The sequence below is a fragment of the Saccopteryx leptura genome, chromosome 1 (genome assembly GCF_036850995.1).
Source record: "Saccopteryx leptura isolate mSacLep1 chromosome 1, mSacLep1_pri_phased_curated, whole genome shotgun sequence".
Taxonomy (NCBI): domain Eukaryota; kingdom Metazoa; phylum Chordata; class Mammalia; order Chiroptera; family Emballonuridae; genus Saccopteryx; species Saccopteryx leptura.
In genome coordinates, this window is record NC_089503.1 from 352,357,688 (window position 1) to 352,372,297 (window position 14,610).

The following is a 14,610-nucleotide window of genomic DNA, read 5'->3' on the forward strand; positions in this document are numbered from 1 at the left end:
TGTTTTTGTGGCCCAACATATGGTCAATTCTTGAGAATGATCCATGTACACTGGAGAAAAATGTATACTCAGTCACTTTGGGATGAAATGTCCTGTAGATGTCTATCATATCCAGGTGCTCTAGTGTTTTGTTTAAGGCCACTATGTCTTTGTTGATTCTCTGTTTGGATGACTGATCTAGAGCCGTCAGCGGTGTATTGAGGTCTCCAAGTATGATTGTGTTTTTGTCAGTTTTTGTTTTAAGATCAATAAGTAGCTTTCTTATATATTTTGGTGCTCCTTGGTTTGGTGCATATATATTAAGAATTGTTATGTCTTCTTGATTCAGTGCCCCTTAGTCATTATGATATGGCCATTTTTGTCTCTGAGTACTTTTCCTGTTTTGTAGTCAGCATTATCCGATATGAGTATTGCTATGCCTGCTTTTTTTTGGATGTTATTTGCTTGGAGTATTGTTTTCCAGCCTTTCACTTTGAATTTGTTTTTATCCTTGTTACTTAGATGAGTTTCCTGTAGGCAGCATACAGTTGGATTTTCTTTTTTAATCCATTCTGCTACTCTGTGCCTTTTTATTGGTGAGTTTAATCCGTTTACATTTAGTGTAATTATTGATACTTGTGAGTTCCCTATTGCCATTTTATATCTTGCTTTCTGTTAGTTTTGTGTCTTGTTTGATCTTTCTCTTTCGTTTTTCTATCTTTTGTTTTTATTTGGTTGTATTCCATACATCTTTCCTCTGTTGCTATCTTTTTTATCTCATGTGCTTCTGTGGTGGTTTTTTCAATGGTGGTTACCTTTGAGTAATGAAAAGGGTCCCTACCCTGTTCATTGAGGCGAACTATTTTGTGAGTACTTTTGCACTCCATCGTCCTTTGCTACTCTTAATCTCCATCTTCTCCCCCTCTTTCTTTTTGTTGTTGTCACAGTTTAAATTTGGTTTTATTGTGTTCTTCTTGGAGCTTTTACTTGTGGCTCTGTTTTTTTTTTTGTTCTTTGTATCTGATTGGAGAACCCCCTTTAGTAATTCCTGGAGTGGGGGTTTTCTGATGATAAATTCCCTCATCTTTTCTGTATCTGTGAATGTTTTTATTTCTCCTTCATATTTGAAGGATAGCTTTGATGGGTATAGTATTCGTGGCTGAAAGTTCCTCTCTTTCAGGACTTTAAATATTGGGGTCCATTCTCTTCTAGCTTGTAGAGTTTCTGCTGAGAAATCTGATGATAATCTAATGGGCCTTCCTTTATATGTTGTATTCTTCTTTTCCCTGGCTGCCTTGAGAATTTTTTCTTTGCTGTTGGTTTGTGTCAATTTCATTATGATATGCCTTGGAGTAGGTTTGTTGGGGTTAAGAAAACTCGGAGTTCTGTTTGCTTCTTGAACTTGAGGCTTTAGTTCTTTCCACAGGCTTGGGGAGTTCTCATCTATTATTTGTTTGAGTATGTTCTCCATTCCATTTTCTCTCTCTTCTCCCTCTGATATACCTATTATTCTTATGTTATTCTTTTTGATGGAGTCAGATCATTCTTGTAGGGCTATCTCATTTTTTTTAATTTTTGAGTCTCTTTCTTCTTCTCTCTGTTGTGCCTCAAGTTGCTTGTCTTCTATTTCACTAATCCTCTCTTCTATCTGACCTGTTCTATTAGCTAAGCTTGTTACTTCGTTTTTCAGCTTGTGAATTGAGTTTTTCATCTCTGTTTGATTTGTTTTTATAGTTTCAATTTCCTTGGACATATATTCTTTGTGTTCATTGAGTTGTTTTCTGAGCTCCCTAAATTGTCTTTCTGTGTTTTCTTGTATATCTCGGAGGATTTTTAGGATTTCTATCTTGAATTCTCTGTCATTTAGCTCCAAGGTTTTCAATATATTAAATTTTTTCTCCATAGATTTTTCCTCATCTAGCTGTGTTACCTCTCTTTCTTTTGTATCCATGATATTCGATTTTCTCTTCCTTAATGGCATCTGAGGGTGGTTTTGTTGATAGTATTAATGAGATTTAATAAAGAATAAAAAGTTAAAAAAATAAAAATAATAAAAAATCGAAAAGAGTTTTTTTTAAAAAAAAATTAATAATGAAATGAAAAATAAAATAAAATAAAAATTTTAAAAAAAGGAAATTATTCCCCCCCTCCTTTTTTCCTCTCCTCTCCTCTCCCCTCTTCCTTGAGAAAATCTTGTGGTGAACTGTGAATTATAACAAACAATGCCTGTGATGGAGGGCCTGAATTGGGGAAAAGTAATAAAGGGGCAAAAAAAAAAAAAGAAAAAAAAAGAAAAAAAAAAGAGCGTATGGACCCACAAAAAGCAAATAAGGAAAAAATTTGGGTCAAGAATAAAATGATTTGCTTTTAGGTGTTGGTTGTCTAAGAGTTATGATGAGAGGAATAAGAGAAAAATGGAAAAATGGGGGGACAAATTAAAAAATTATTATTGTATTTAGTGGAACAAGAACTAGATAAAATGGAGAGCCAGGGATGGGAGCACTGCTAGTGAGTTAAAAAGGTGAAGTAAAAACCCCCCAAAATGCCACAAACATAAATTTGAGTCCCAGATAAGATAATTTGTTTGTTATTGAGGTTTGAATGAGAGGAGATGTAAAGGAGAAAGGAAGAAACTAATATAGAGGGAGAAAAGAAAGAGAGAGAGAGAAAAAAAGAGGGAACCACTAAAAGAAGAAAAAAGAAAGGAGAGAGAGAGAGAGAGAGAGAGTTAAGGGTTTTGGAGTGCAACCCTCATAGAGAGAAAGGAAGAGAAGAGAAAAGATAATGGGAGATGTAACATTTATGGGTAGTGTAGTTCAAGGAGAGGAGAGAGTAAGACCGGCAGAGAGTTAATTGGCCAAATTGGAGGAGGAAAAAAAGTATCAAGAATGAAGATAAGAGAAACAAACGAACAAATATAATAAAATGGGATAGGTTATAAAGTGTGCAGATTATTCTTGATTTTGAGAGGTTATCTTCTTCCTTTTTCTTTTCTCTCCCTCTTCCTGGTCAGTGACTCTGTACCCCAGGTTCTGCCCCTTTGGCACGCTCAGGTAGAGGTTTGCAGTTGATAAGTCTCTATGGCAATGTCATGTATTGTGCTTTAGTCTCATTGGCAGTCGAGGCTCATTAGCATTTATAGGCTCTGACAGTGAGAGAGTCCGTGTTCCTGGAGTCTTTCTCCTAGTCTTTCCTTCCTCAATTAGTAGCCTGATAATCCAGTTATGGGGTTGCTGCTGCCTCTGCCTGGATAGTAAGAGGCTCAAAGAGCTGGCAACTCCCCACTCTATTTCCACTCAGCACAGGGCTCTGGGTAAGGCTCAGTCAGTCAGAGCTGCTAGCATAATCAGGCGGGCTTTCCGCTCACTCAAAGACCTCTGGCTCTGCCACTCTGTCCGGTAACACAGGTGGGCGCCCACTTCCGGGGCACTTGGAGGAAACTCTCACTCACTGTCTGCGCGCGCAGACCAGGATATCCGGCCAGCAGTCTCACGCTCTGAGTGAAACCCCCAACCGCAGGGAAAAGTTGCAGCGTTGGAATTGAGTCTCGCTTCATCCCCGTGCGCCTCTTTTGCAAGGCGCTGGGGCGGCCCGAGATTCCGCTTTGGCCCACACAAAGGCCCCTGACTCTGCCCCTCTGTGCGATAACATGGGCGCGCACTGCCGAGGCACTCGGAGGAATCTCTCATTCACTATCTGCATGCGCAAACCAGGATATGAGGCCGGCCGCGTTTCCCTCTGAGTAAAACCCCCTCCAGCACGGAAAATCTCCACCGTTGGAATTAGTTCTCACTCCCTCCTGTGCGTGGCTTTCCCAGGGCGCTGGGGCTGCCCAGAGACTCTGCCCTCAGCCCACAGAAAGGCCTCTGACCCTGCCTCTCCATGGGGCAACACGGGCACCCACTCTCAGGGCCTAGGAAGAAATCTCTCGCCCACTAACTGCGCGCACGCCGACCAGGAGACTGGGTAAAATGGCCGCCCCGCTTGTCTTTCTTTGTTTGGGTTTGGTGCGAGTGTTAGCTTGTATTGCCCGGGTTGCCACAGGATCAGTTTTTCCTCGGCTTGGATCTCCGTGCCACAGCCTGGTTTGGCCGTTTGTGCTGCGGCCTGGATCTATTCACCCCCTTTGCCCGCCTCAGTTTCTATATTCACAGTTACCAGAGAAAGCCGCCCTGTTTAGGTTAGTTGAGGAAGGCGGAGCATTTCTTACTCCCTATTTCCTTCGGGGTTTGGTTATATATTTAGCCAATTTTTCACTCGACCATACCTTTGGGTGTATTGCGAAGCATCTGGAGGCTCCAAGTATAGGTTTTTCTGTTTCTGGTTGAAGATCTTGTTGAGTTTTGGGGGAGATTTATCGGTATCGCTTCCTACCCCGCCATTACTCTGACGTCATCTCTGGGTCATGTCTAATCTTACCCAAGTTTACGCAAGACTGCTATCTCATTCTCTTAATGAGAATGTATTCATTCAGCCATTCATCAATTCATTCACAATTGTTAATTGAGTGCTTACCATGTGTTAACCCTCTAGATCTAGTATTATCTCTACCTAATGCTGCCTATAATTTACTATAATTTTTCAAAAGCTTTAAAACTTTTTTTTAACAGACTTAAGTACATAAGATGGTAGAAATATTATCTAAAACTTGGCAATCCAATACCAACTAAGATTGTTTCTAATTATGCATTCATCCAGAGCAAATTCTTTACACTGGGCAGTGATCTTGCCCATGAAGGAATATTTCAACGCCTAGAGACATTTTTGGTATAGATACAGTGTAAAGGGTATTAGGAGGAATTGCTATTGGTGTCCAGGAAGTAGGGCCTAGGGGTGCTGCTAAATAAACATCCTACAATTGTGGGACAGCTCCCACAACAAACATTTATCCTGCCTGAAGTGTCAATAGTGCTGAGGTGGAGAAACCCTGCTTTAGACAAACTCTTTAAAGCAACCTTTGAAGATATTGAGGTAGAGTTTGCTTGCTGTTATTTGGTAGTATGTGTTGGTTTATATATCATTTGTTACTATATTTATAACTTTATTTTTTAGTATGTACATCAGAAAATGATGTTAGAGAGAGAGGGAGACAGGCAGGGAGACAGGTGAGAAGCATCAACTCATAGTTAACATCACTTTAGTTGTTCATTGATTGCTTCTCATTCATGCCTTAGCTGGGGAGCTCCAACCTAGCTAGTGATCCCTTGATTAAACCAACAACTTTGGGTTCATGTAGAGGCCCTGAATAGGAACATAGAGCAAGGACAGAGTTCAGTGCCCTGAGGCAAAACTCACAGTGGCTTTACTGGCAAAAGTACTGAATGCGGTACTGTGCTGAACGCAGCACTATAGGGATAGAATTAGCAATTATGATTAATCAATAGATGGGGACATCTGAGTTACTCCCTTGCCTTTTTATCTGCTCTAAAGAAGTTCCCCTAGCTGACTTCCTCATTCTCTTCTGTGCTTCCTGACTTCTTCATTCTTATCTCTACTTCTATTTGTGTGTAGTAATAAATACCCATAAAGACTGGGGGGGGGCATCTCATGAAACCTGTATAAGGGATTGTGAGGTGGTCTCCCCTAGGTTCCTTGGTGTACTCTATGGTCTCTAGGTAGCCACTGTCTGCAACAAGTGGTGCCCTGTGTGAGGAACAGGAACCAAATGACAAGCTCAACCCAGTGACAATGAGATCATTTCAATGATCCCGTGCATAAGCCAACAAGCCTGTGCTCAAGCTGGTGACCTTGGGGTTTTGAATTTGGACCTCAGTGTCCAAGGTCTATGCTCTACCACTGCACCACCACCGGTCAGGCAATGCTAGATAGCTATATAAAAATATTTTACCATTTAAAAGAAAAAATTTTAATATATACAATACCAGGGAGGATCAACAGTTTTAGTAAGCACATATCTATCTCAGTACTATTCTAGAAGGTGAATCACTATCAATATTACTCATACATAACAATAAACATTTCTTTCTGCCTGTACCATAAGACAGAGATGCAAGAGGCAGAGAATAAATAAATGGCCAGTAGGTTCAGAGTTTGGGGAAGTCTTTGAGACATTTTTTATTGTATTAGAATAGAGCTCCTTCAAATAACACTATAGGTTTATTCAAGCTTTATCTAATTCCATTTAAATCTATACAAGAGCTCTTTAAGTTAGGATGACAATAAAATGCCAGTCAGCAAAGTAAATTAAGTATGGCTTTTAGCTGTCTGTTTACCACTTCACTAGAGTTATTTTATTGAGAGATTCAAGCATGAACATTTGGTCTGAGTATCATTTTAATGTGATTATTTCTATTGTGGAGTATTGCATCTTTTTTTGAGAAATTGAATACAAACACATATTGTTATCATACCTTTAGAAGAGCTATATCAACTGACAATAGTTTTTATAATAATAGTTCTTACTTTAATTAATAATACATGAATGTACTTTAGTGACTAATACTTTTCCTTTATAACAATGGTCCCTGAGTTAAAAGGAAATATATTAAAATGGAAAAACATCAAAAAAGCAAAGTGACATAATACATTTTTTACTATTATGTTATCCAGTAATAAATTTACCCACTTTTCTAATGGCAAAGCTTCTTTTAAAGCTTTCTTTTCTTAATCAAAGACATGTTTTCTACAAGTATTATTTATTTTTTACATATACACAAGTTGGTATAGTCACATGGGCACATAGAATCTCTAAAACCTTAGCTGTATTTCTGCTTTCACTAGTCTACTAAGATTTTTAAACTTCCTTGTTCTGGAAAAGAAAATTAAAACTGCTCTTCAAATTTGAATTATGAAAGTAATCCTATTTTCTTAATGCTTCTTGAACAATATTCCAACTTTTGTTTTAAATAAAAATGATTACATTTTTGTCAGATTTCTTTTCCTGCTATGAATTATACTAGATAGATCAGAGATGCTACCTATATCAGTTGAAATCCCAGTATCTTTGTTTAACAATGAGTAAACTTACATACATTATTTAGTTTTATTATCCTTCTATTTCCTAATTTTTAAAATAGAAGACAAAGGGTTCCTGGGAGATGAATTAAATTATATATAATGCATGCAAAGTGCCTTGCACCTGATAGGTGCTCTGTAAATGTTAAATAACAATGATAAACACCTTATCATTTTGTTATGGAAAAATAAATACTTTAGAGGAAAATACTGAGTCATGACATGTTGGAATATTTTTCTATTTATTAAAACATTTGTTTGTAAAGAAACATGGTTAACTGGCAAATTCAACACTGATCAGTCATACAGATTTAAGATGTTTTAGTTGCTCTAAAACTAAATGTACAAAAACACTTTTATACATAAACCTAAATAGGCTTATTCTCTCTCTTTTATTTCTTTAAAAACATTTTTTTTTTATTCTAAGTTCCTAGGCTTTGTCTCCACTGCCAGAATGAGCTAACAGTTCAAGATGGCAGATATTCAGACTTCCTTAATTATCTTTCCTAAAGCAGAAATTGTAGACTAATAGTGACATTCAAACACAAACTTCTTACTTTTGGGACAGAAATCCTTGAAAAAATTAATGGAAAACATGCTAGCCACTATCAAGGGATACTTGCAGCTGACGTTTCAAAGAATGGAATCTCATTGTCAAAAATCAAAAAAACACAAAATAACAGGACAACATGAATGAGCAACATTAGAGTAAACAAACAACTGAATTAAACAAGCAAGACTTTTAGATGTGGCTTTATCAGACAATAAAATGGCAGTGTTTAGCATTTTAAAAATGAGGGATTGACCAAAAAAGAAAAAAAAAAAAGAAAAAATCATAGACATGGAAAGTAGTGGGGTGAGGCAGGTGGGAAGAAGCGGAGGAGGGAACAGGGAGATAATGGTGATGGCAGAAGACTTGGGGTGGTGAACACAGTACAATGTACAGATCATGTGCTCTGGAGTTATGTACCGGAAACCTATAGAATTTTTTTAACCAGTGTCACTCAATAAATGCAATAAAAATGAAAAGAGAGAATCAAAATATAGTGTTATAAAGATAAACTAGCAGAATTGAGAAAGAATAAAAGAGAACTTTCAGAAATAAAAAAATTAAAATTGAAACAGTGGTTAGGTTTCATGGACAATTAGATATCATGAGAAGATTAGTGAACTAGATGATGAATCTGAAGAATTTACCCAGAATGTAGTAGCACAGTGAGTAAAACAAAAAGTGTAGCAGAAAAGAGACAGAAAGAGCAGAGTGAAAAAACTCTAATATAATTTAAATAATTGCAGTTCTAGAATTAGAGAAAGAATGATGTAGAAACAACATCTAAAGAGAAAAATATTGAGAAATTTGCCAATTTGATGAAATATATCAACCTATAGATTCATGAATTCAAGGTAGAATGAATAAAAAATAGTCAAATACGAAGCTTATCTAGTTTAAAGTACAGAATGCCATAGACTAACGAAAAATTCTTTAAAGGCACTACCAGAGAGAAAGGAAGTGTAACTAGGCTAGCAATTGATTTCTTAACTACAACAATAGAAACCAGAAAATTGTGGAATATTTCAGCATGATGAGAAAAAGTAACTGTAGTCTAGAATTATAGAATTAGCAAAATACTTTGAAGAAAAGAAAAAATATATATTGTCAGATGAGAAAAAATGAGAGTGTTTGTAACAAATGATACTCTTTAAAAAAATTCAGAAATGTACTTCAGGCAAAAAGAAACCAATTCTGCATAGGAGATGCAAAAAGGATTGAAAGGAAAGTAATAAATATAGGCAAATATAAACAACATTAAATGCTTAAAACAATAGTTCTTTGGGTTTAAAACAAGGTAGAACTGTGATATCCAATAATAATTATATATAAGTCAGGGAGGCACAATCAGATTTAAAGTTTTAATAAAGTCATTGCTTTAAAGATGTGAAAATTGTAATTTGGGCTTTTAATAGTAAGCAGTAAGTGTGCACTCTGAAAATGCTAAGATAACAAAAGAATAGATATAGAAAGTATAACTTTCAAATCTGTAGAGAAGTAAAAGAGGGGGGAAATCTAACAAATATTTTTAAAAGGTAAAACAAATAGACAAAAAGGCAGAGTCAAATAAGGTAGGAGAAGTAGAAAGCAAACACATAAGATAGTAGAAATAATTTCAAACAGAGCTATCTCTCACTTTTGAGTTCTCAGTGTCTAGATATCTGCAATAATGACTTGTATATGTTTTATCAAAATTTTAATATCTGAAATAAAAGCAGCTATGATAGATCCACATATGCACCAGTAATAGTTCAGTTCTGTGTATGTTCAGAAAGAGGCTTTACAACTTTTGCAGAAGTCCTCAGCTATTTTCCTGAATGTCTTATCTCTTGTTAATGTTGTTTTCCAGAGAGTTTAACTTTTATGTTTGCTTCTGACAATTATCTTGAGGCACTAACATCAGATCCAATTTAGGTAGAATTTCCACATATTTAACACATAACGTCTTTGTTTAGTTATATAACAGTGCATGTTTATTATTAAGTGTAGAAAATCAAGGTAATTAGCATTCAATACTCCACAGAATAACTATACAACAAACTCAATAACATCCATTTAACATTAATTAATTTGGTAAATTGGGTTTAAAATGTTCTACATAGTGTAGAAATCTTTGGTGCTTTGTTATATTAGTTTTTGAGCGTTTTAGTGATGTTTGGAAAAATTGATTTTAGTTTTAATATTATTATTGTTGTTACCTAACTTTATTTGCAAGAGAAAAACTATTAAAATATAATTAAAGATTTTGTTAGAAGACAAGTATTTTTAGTCTTGATTAAAAAATAAATAACTCATCTAAAATCTCAGGATATAGTTTGAAAAGGAAAAAGTGAAACAAAGATACATTGCACAAAGGATAGTCAAAAGAAGAACTCTATAATTACATAAATTTTGGATAAATTATATTTTAAGACAAAACATTAGTAAAGGTAAAAGAATAATTACAGAGTGGTAAAAATTTTTAATTTACCATCAAGAATTAAGAATTTTAATATGTATGTATCTACTTAATAATATATTCTTTTTAAAGGTCTACCGGAAAGTTCTGTCCATTTCTATCACAACAAGTTTTGACATGTAAGCACGTTTATTTGGCTCATGTGTGCCTCTCTATTTTTATTACTTAATGTATACATACTGACGTAGCAAATTAACTAAAACAAAGTTAATTCACATTAGTCTTATATGTGAAGCGATAGTGTACCCATGGAATACTACTCAGTCATAATAAAAGATGAAATACTGGCATTTGGAACAACATGGATTGATCTTGAGAATATTATGATGATAAGAGAAATAAGTCAAACAGAAAAAAATCAAGAACCATATGATTTCTCTCATCTGTGGGATATAAAACTGAAAGTAACAAATGAACAAAGAAAAATCATAGATACAGATAATAGTATGGTAATAACCAGAGGGAAAGGAGGTTGTGGGTGTAGTAAGAGTAAAGGGGGTCGAATATATGGTAATGGAAGATTATTTGATTTGGGGTGGTGGGAACACAATACAATATACAGATTGTGTATTAAAAAGTACACTTGAAACCTATGCAATTTTATTAACCAATGTCACCCCAATAAATTTCATTAAAAAAGAAAAAATAGTGAAATAATATTAGCAATGAAAAAAAGCATAAGGAGGTACTCTGTATAGTTTAAATGAGAGGTAATAGTTAAATATTATGTTAATAAAAAGTGTTATATAAAATGAACTTAGTGAGAACCTCAATAGCACAAAAAAGAACCAGTCAGAAACAAAGGATACACTAACTGAAATGAAGAATAATTTATAAGGAATCAACAGTAGAGTAGATAAAGCCAAGAATTAAATCAGCAAGTTGGAATATAAGGAAGCAAAAAGCACCCAATCAGAAGAGAAAAAAAAAAAAAGAATAAAAAAATGAGGATAGTGTAAAGAGCCTCTGAGACAACTTCAAGTGTACCAACATTCACTTCATGGGGATGCTGGAAGGATAAGAGAGTGAATAAGAAATTGAAAAAATATTTGAAAAAAATTACAAAACTTTCCTAACCTGGTGAAGAAAATAGACATACAAGTCTAGGAAGCAGAGAGTCCCAAGCAAGATGAACCCAAAGAGACCCCACATCAACACAACAGAATTAAATAGCAAAATGTTAAAGACAAGGAGAGAATCTTAAAAGCAGCAAGAAAAAAGCAGTTAGTTACCTCCAATGGAGCTCCCATAGGACTGTCAGCTGATTTCTCAACAGAAACTTTGCAGGCCAGAAGGGATTGGCAAGAAATATTCAAGGTGAGGTAAAGCAAGAACCTACAACCCAAATTACTCTACCCAGCAGAGCTGTTACTTAGAATCAAAGGACAGATTCCCAGACAAGAAAAAGCTAAGGAGTTTATTGCCACCAAATCAGTATTAAATGATATGTTAAAGGGTCTTCTTTAGGAAGAAGGAAAAAAAAATATGAACAATGATATGGCAATAAATGCATATCTATTGACAATGGAATCTAATAATCAAAATAAACAAAGAAGCAGAACAGAAACAAACTCATAGATACAGAGCACATTCTGGCCTGGGCAGGGGGTTTGGGGGAATGGGTGCAAAAGGTGAAGGGATAAAGAAGTACAAATTGGTTGTTACAGAATAATCACGGGGATGTAAATTACAGCATAGGGAATATAGTCAATAATACTAATAACTATGTATGGTGTCGAAGGGGTTTGAAATTTATCAGGATAATCACTTAGTAAGTTATGTAATGTTTAATCATTGGAGTGTGCACCTGAAACTAATATACTAATGTATGTTAACCATAATTGAAAATAAAAAATGATATCCAAAAATATTTGACATTTTCTAATTGAGTTGTAGATACATCGATTCTATTACCCATAAATTTAATCATGTCTATATTCTCAAAAACCACATACACATGGATACCAGGAAATAATGTATACAAGGATATTAGAAGCACTGTTTGTTAACAGCAAAAAAACAAAACAAAACTGGAAACAGCCCAAGAGTAGACTGAATAAATAAGCTGTGGAATATTCATACAAGGGAATAGTGAACAACTGGTAAATGAGTGAATTACAACCCATACAATGTGTGTGAATTTCTAAGGAGAACACAAGCCAAAAAACAAATTCAAGAAGACACTTGATAATTCCATTTATCTAAAGTACTAAACCATGTGAAAAGCAAACACTATAGTTTTTGCATATATAAATGTACTTGGTAACAATTTTAAAAAGCAAAGGGGTAATACAGATAATAAAGCTGATTATGGTTCCTTGTCATAAGGAGAGGAAGGTCTGAGAAAAAGAATGTAATTGGAGAACAGCATTTAGGAGGTTTAGAAAGTGATACTAATGCTGGGTTTCTTAAACTGGGTTGTAGGTTAGCATGTGTTTGTTGAAGTGTTATATTGATATTTTTTACTGTATACATTTTATTTATATTTTTGAATCTATACAATATTTAATAAAAAAATTGAAAAAACTATCTTCAAAAAGTGCTCTGGGGCAAACTCAAAATCATAAATGTAATAACTGCAGAAACATTGTTTAATAGTTCATTTCCCACGAGATATTAATGTCAACAGAGAACATCCCAGGGGCTATCAGATTAGATTTGATTCTTACTGAGTCAACCCTCTTGCAACTTCTTAAATGTCTTTTTTTTCAATGTAAACCCCCTCTGACATTACTAAACCATTTTTGGTAGGGGAAAAAAAGATAAACAACGGGATATTGATAGCTCACAAATCTTTATTATTCTTTACTTTCTTAGCCCCGAGTGCTCAGTTGGTCCAAGCATCAGCCCCAGATGGGGGTTACTGGGTGGATCCTGGTTGGGGCACATGTGGGAGTCTGTCCCTATTTCCCCTCCTCTCACTTAAAAAAAAGGATCGCTGCAAGTGGAGGAATACAATACTTTGAGGGTAAAGCACAGCTTGATCTGAGTGCATTTGTTGTTTAGGGATACTTTAAGGTTAAGTAGAATGCACTTACATAAAGTGTTAAATGGAATGTAGTTATAGGTATTCCACATTATCTTTTGTCTTAATTTAAAATTTGATTTTTAATGCAAATATATCTTACCATTTTTCAGTCAACATTATAAGCTGCCAACCCTTGTTGCTTTATTTGACAGGATATTCAACAGAAACATTTTTGTCAAGCCTATACTCCTGAGGTTTTCTTCCTCTCAGTTGTATGTGAGACCTTATGTCTTTATTAGTGTTATTTTAATTGTTCTTCTCTTTGCTTAAAGCATCATTGCTATTCAAGGAGCCCCATTGAAGAGAAATTTAGTAATTGTGTTTTAAGTTGCTGCTGCCTTGCAGAGATGTGTCTGATTAATTGTAGGTCAAGACCTGAGTTTTACTGCTCAGGATATACCCTCTTAGTCTCTTATCTTCCTAGACTCCATTTAGTGACTTTTCCAGGCTCAACAGGCTACTCAAGACAAAATGAATGTAACAGTAATAGTTATCATCTTTGCTTTTAGCTAATTGGCAATCTGTATGTCTTTTTTTTTTAATTATTAAAAATTTATGGAATGCTTCATGAATTTGCATGTCATCTCTGCACAGGGACCATGCTAGTCTCTGTATCATTCCAATTTTAGTATATGTGTTGCCGAAGCTAGCGCTGACTGTACATCTTTTTTTTAAAAACCTCAAAAATAAATAACAAAATGCAGACTCCATCATTGTGTGGTTGATTTTACAGAGTATTATGGCATGAATAGCTGTGATAAAATTTTCACAAATATTCCTACTCCCACAAGTGTATCTCTGGAATCCTTCTATTGTATGTGTGTGTAATTTCTAAATTGGTATTACATTTACATGATTCAAACTTTAAAAAAAAATTAGTGTTTTCTCAGCATCCTGAATGATAGCTAAAAAAAAGCTAAATAAAATGTTTTAAAAATTTCTAAAAGCATGGATGAGCTAACAAGATAACGAAGAACTACCTAGCCAAAATCTAAGATAAGTTGAAAATTCAGAGAGTTAGGTTCAAAACGAAAAGCATGCCCAAAGGATGTTCATCTAATGAAAGAAAGAACGTGGAATTGAGCTGTTTTGGCAGACTCCTGGGGCGAAAGGACCAACTTCAAAATCAATTCCTACCTACCTACAGGGCTTGAAAAGAGCTATACCCTCTGAGGAAGGGCAAAGTGGAAGGAGAGAAACCCGTACTTGAACTTGCAGCTCACTGGGTGACATTGTTGTAGTGCCCCCGAACCCCTGACAAAAGCAAATGAGAATTCTCTTTTGAGTCTTCACATTATTTTTGCAATTAATATAAGACAACTCCTGTTTATAAGTTAAAAATATAAAAATGAATGGGCTTAAGAAACAAAATTATTTTGAAAATACAATGATTTTTAATGATCTAATCAATCTTATTTTAAAACTATAAATTTAAGAGCTTAGTGAAAAGATTTAACAAGTACCTAGAAATAGCTGAAAGAAAAATTAGTGAGTCAAAAAAATCGATTAGAATAAATTTTCCAGACTGCAGCATAAAAGGACAAAACGATAAAAATGCAAATGACAAACATTTTCATGACATAGAGTGAGAAGATATAAAACAATAAGGTAGAAATTGAA

The 14,610-nt window shown here is 34.9% G+C and overlaps 1 non-coding gene across 1 annotated transcript; it reads right to left on the reverse strand.

Annotated features, from left to right (window-relative positions):
• Nucleotides 1-13,539: 13,539 nt before the first annotated feature.
• LOC136390297 (U6 spliceosomal RNA) lies at nt 13,540-13,643 on the reverse strand. The gene has a single exon (XR_010748715.1). It is a non-coding gene; the product is annotated as a U6 spliceosomal RNA (small nuclear RNA).
• Nucleotides 13,644-14,610: the final 967 nt, after the last annotated feature.